Consider the following 5,030-nt stretch of genomic DNA (forward strand, 5'->3'; position numbering starts at 1 on the left):
ATACTGATTTTTAAGCTCCCCTCTATATCTTTTTTATGTGAATATATTCTTGAGCTATTGACAATGTTGCCAATTCTCTTGCATGAACATCCCTGCTTATCAGCCCAGAGTGCCCTTTCACACAAAGGTCTGCATTCTCTTAGTTTCTTTGTTTCTTTTACAGTGGCACATGTTTGGTGTTTTAGCTAGTTTGTTGCAGTCATTGTTATTAATAAAGTTTCTTATAGATCCTTGATTGATCTTTTATTTTGGAACCATTTTACTAAAGCTGTTTGGGATACTTCTGTTACCACCTCACAACCCTCCTGAAGACATTGGGCCTCATTCCGAGTCTGACGGTAACCCTGCCAGAATGATTTACCAGTGCCTGACTTCCCCGGGCCATTGGAGGATCACCACCCTGGTGGCCCCCGAAAGTCAGATGCCGGTAAATTGTAATTCCCCAATCCCATAGAGTCCCACAGGAGTCTATGGGAATGGGGAACACGGAAGCACCGGCAGCGCTGTTGACGGTGCCGGTGCTTACCGGCACTGTTGTTTCCAGGCCCGGAAAACTTATAATGAAGACCATAGACTTTCCTCAGCCTGCAGTACTGAAAGAGGCGAAGGAGGCATCTCTGTCAAGCTGTGCCTCTTTCACTTTTATGATTGGGATAACTGCTGGTTTAGTAGTAGTAGTTTGGGGTGGAGAAGTCAGTTGAGCCGCTACTCATCCCTGTACTCATGCAGAGCAGTAGTCATTTCGTCATAGCTCCAGCTCACAAACCCAACCCACATAGAGTTCCACTAATTTCTTTGTTTCATTTCATCATCTACCCAAGAAACAATGGTTTGAGGAGGTTGGTACATCACTGGTCCAATTTCCCACATCCGGCTGCAATGCATTCAGACCTGGTAATCATTAATCTACTGTGGCAATAAGCCCTGAGACGGCAAGCCAATACTGCCCCAGGTAATGCCCCCAGGGCCGTGGTTACAGGCCATCGGGAGCAGACGCGCTGGGAACAGAAGTGTTCCCAGTGCGTTTGCTCCCAAGAAAAGAAGAAAAAAGAAGATAAGTGGGGTTGTGAGGGTGGGAAGGGGATAGTTTGCAGGGGAGGGGGATGGAGGAGAAAAAAAAACATACCTGAGTCCCTGGCGGGGGACGAAGGCAGCCTCCACCCTTGGGGAGGCTTGCAGCGGGGATTGCCCCGTTTCGAGCCTCCTCATTGGCTAAGGGGCTTCCATGCCCCCACAGGGAATGGACAAAGGCACGTACGTGCGTCCATGGGATTACACTGAAATAGGGCTTGGAAATGAGCCAATCACCTTTCAGTTTAATCCCGTGGACATGAGTGCCGGGTACTAATGAATGATATATAACATTCCTTAATCAGAACCATTTTACTCTCAAAAGTCGACTAATGACTGTCTAAAATCTGTTTTTCAGGGGCAATCAGCTACACTAAGATAGAGTTAGGTTATTATAAGGTCTCAACTTAGTCACACATGATCTACAAAATATCTTGCATTGACTAGAATATTTGGATCTCCATATAGAATGTTAAGACAAAGGTAAGATGTAAAAATCATCCAATGGGTCTTCAATGAGGGTTCTGCTATTGATCTCAGCAGATTTGCCAATTTGCTACCCTCTACAGTTACCGCCAGTGGTAATTCCATCGAGATCCCCATGTAGTCCTATGCACTGCCATAAATGAGGTCTAACACCTTACAACACTATAATAAATCCGCTTGACCAAGTGGCAGTAACAGTAATTCCGTTTGGCGGTATTCTGGCAGATTTACTACCAGAATGCTGCCAAACTCGAAATGAGGCCCTTGTATACTGCAAGGAAGGAGGACTCACATGCCTGAAAAAAGGATAACTGAAACAAAGCACTGATGCCTGGTGACTTTAAAAAGCTTGGGGCACAAGCTCTGTTACTGGGATCTTCATGGCAAGACAATGGGCCTCATTACGAGGTTGGAGGTAGCCATGCCCTTAATAAGGGCAGGGCTACCCCCAAACTCGGGTCCGGCTCCTGCAAAAGGGGAAACACTGGGCCATTCCGACCTTTGCAGGCCCGGTAATTTCCCTTGTGCGGAACCCGGAGCCGGTACGTCCCCATTCCCATTTGAGCCCACATAGGGCTCAATAGGAATGGTGAGGATGGTAGCAGCGGTACTGTTCATAACAGTACCGTTGCTACCATCCTGTTCTGCTCGCAGGTGCCGCTCTGCACATCTGGTCTGACCAGGCGTGCAGAGTGGCCCCCCCGAGCAGATCTCGTAATGTGGTGGCATGGCAACAACGGCGCTGGTAGCACTACTGGCGCCATTGTTGCCTTACCGCCACTGTTGTAATGAGGCCCAATTTATACTGAGCAATACCACTCACTTTGCTACGACTAAAAATTAAACCTTGACTCTATTTGGTTGTCGGAAAAACTCTTACAATCAAAGATTATTTGTAGACCATTCTGCAATTAACCAAATCTCCCTCATTGACAGGTGTAAGGAAGGCATGGTATCGAAGTAAGACAGACACACGTGATCACATCACGGGTGTTTATTGAACTTTATCAAGGGTGTGATAAACGCCTATCTAAACCTAAATCTAAGATGGGAGCAAGCCACGACAATCAAATAAAAATAATGCAGTCCTAGTGAAGTCTTTTCAAAATAAAAGGGCCTATTCTAAAAAACCTATTGCCTATCCTTACAGCTAAGTGACAAATAGTGTGGGATAATGTTCATGAAAAAGAGTGTTCACAAAATCATAAATCAGGATGTTCAGGCAGCTGGCCTCCCTTCCCCATGTTTTCAGCATCGGACAAGGCGGTTCACTCGAGCATAGCACACTCTTCGGCTTCTTCGGCACGAGGGAGCAGTTCCATTACCAACATCAGGGCCTTCTCTGACCAAGTCTCTTAGGTTATCAAAGTCTCTTGATTCAGAGGGCCTGATGTACCAAAAACAAACAAAGGGTTCTTTCACAAATGCGCAAGTCAGGTTAGTCACTCTTCACCCTGGATCCCCCTCTTCCAGGCTCAGATCCCTTTTATACAACTAGTATCCCTCAGCCGGGTTCGGACCTGTTTCAGTTCAATTTGTTGGCCTCACTCAGTTGGGTTCAAATTTGCCATTTGCAACATCTTTTCACAGGTGACTCATGGTTCACCCCAAATCCCCCTCAGTTGGGCTCATATCCCCTTTTCACAATTTCAGTTTGTATTAGCTATCGAAGACTTTTGAATGTGCACAGTGTTTGGCTTGACCCATTGCAGGACCACTTTGAGTTCCCAGTTCACATTTTTACACTCTCAGTTGGATGCCTAACCAAGACCTTTGAATGAGCACCCATGTGGCGCCGGACCACTCTGTATGTGGTATCCACTTTAGTTTCAAAAGTTCAGTCACTCCTTGGATATTCAATTATATTCACGTCGCTCATCACATACACCTTAAAATCTGTTCTTTGCAGATTTCTTCATACAATGTTGCAGCTTGCAACCTTGGGTCTAACACAAACCAGCCTGCTATCAGTCTCCCTGACTCACCGGCTGTGCTGACTATACTGGAGCGGCTTTGCTGTCAGAGCCAAGCACAGTACCACAGTGGCAATGGCGCCTCCCCGCCTCAGCCTTCGATGAGGTAAAACCCCAGGTACCTTCGACACACATTGCACCTTTCTTCAGCTTTTAATTCACAGCCTTATGTTTCTTATCCTTGAGGGCTTGTGAAAGTAATGCTTTTCTTCCTCTGAAAAGGCCAAGGGCAATCCTCTCCTTGCAACCCTTTCTGGTCTCACTGTCTTTCTCTTCGTATTAAACTGCCTCGCTACCTTTCTCCTCGTATTAAACTGCCATCTTGGAACTGCTGCTTCCTCAGGTTTTTTTGCCTCGCTCAGAGTGTGCTTTCGTGCTCTGCCTTTTATCCATGTGGGAAAGTGTGATGGAAGTGTGTGTAATTATTAGTAATTGCCTGACTCTGCCTGACCCTTTTGTTGGGACATGTCAGGTATACAGCTCTGGTGTTAGTCCGTTGTCGCTCACGGTGAACTGTCTGTGAGAAAGTGTTTGTGTTAGAAATGGTGGGGGAGTTTAGATCCTAGGTATCCTACCTGGTAGGATGGGGAAAAGGTGTTATTGGGAAGGGGATATTGTGTCTCACTCTTTGGTGTCCCACTTCCACTCCCTGAGAACCCCTCATCTAGGTGATATTCCCACACTGGTCCACCCGCAGGAACTGGATACAAAAGCGATGGCCATTTCCTGGCCACCTGGATGACTAGGATCCCTGGGGACTAGTGAGAGAGACACCTTCAGGTGTCTCACATAGACCTTTTCTGCTTCTGATCTAGTCAGGAAACAAATACTGTGAAGTAAATTCAAGAACACTGAACTGGAAGAGATCATCATTAGTTAGGTCTCTTTATTGAGAGACAGGGCTTTCCGGTATGATTAAACGAGAAAGGCAAATTGAGTATCACCCTCAGATCCAGAGGATGAACCAAAGAGGGCTTTCTTTTAGCCACAAACCTCTCCTCCTTGTACCTACAAAACATGTACAGCTGCATGTGAGAGGCCGCCACTGATGTGCTTAAATTAGAGAATATGGAAGTACCACTTTTTTTCTGTATGGGTACAACTGTATCGTAATTGCCAACAAGAACCTTCAGAAATAGCTTGTTGCAATAGGAAAGTATTGTCATATAAATAATTTAGAACTAATCCGCAAAAAGTGAAAGTAAGGATTTTTGGTCAAGGAAAAAAATGGCCCCAGTTACTGTTAATCCTTATAATGAGAAACTTGATGCTGCCAATAGATCATGGAAACCTCATCACATTAAAGCAGAAAGATAAAATAATCACCAGTAGGAGTAATCATCATCAATGTTGACCAGTGTGGAATTAAAACTGTTATCGTTCCCCAATCTGATTGTTGAGCTTTGACCCAGGACCCCTGAAATGCTACATCACAGTGTCACCTTTTGGGTGCAAATGATGCTCTGGGGTCCCTAGATCAATCACTCCACACAACTCTGG

This window comes from Ambystoma mexicanum, chromosome 7p (assembly GCF_040938575.1).
Source record: "Ambystoma mexicanum isolate Mex_15411 chromosome 7p, UKY_AmexF1_1, whole genome shotgun sequence".
Taxonomy (NCBI): domain Eukaryota; kingdom Metazoa; phylum Chordata; class Amphibia; order Caudata; family Ambystomatidae; genus Ambystoma; species Ambystoma mexicanum.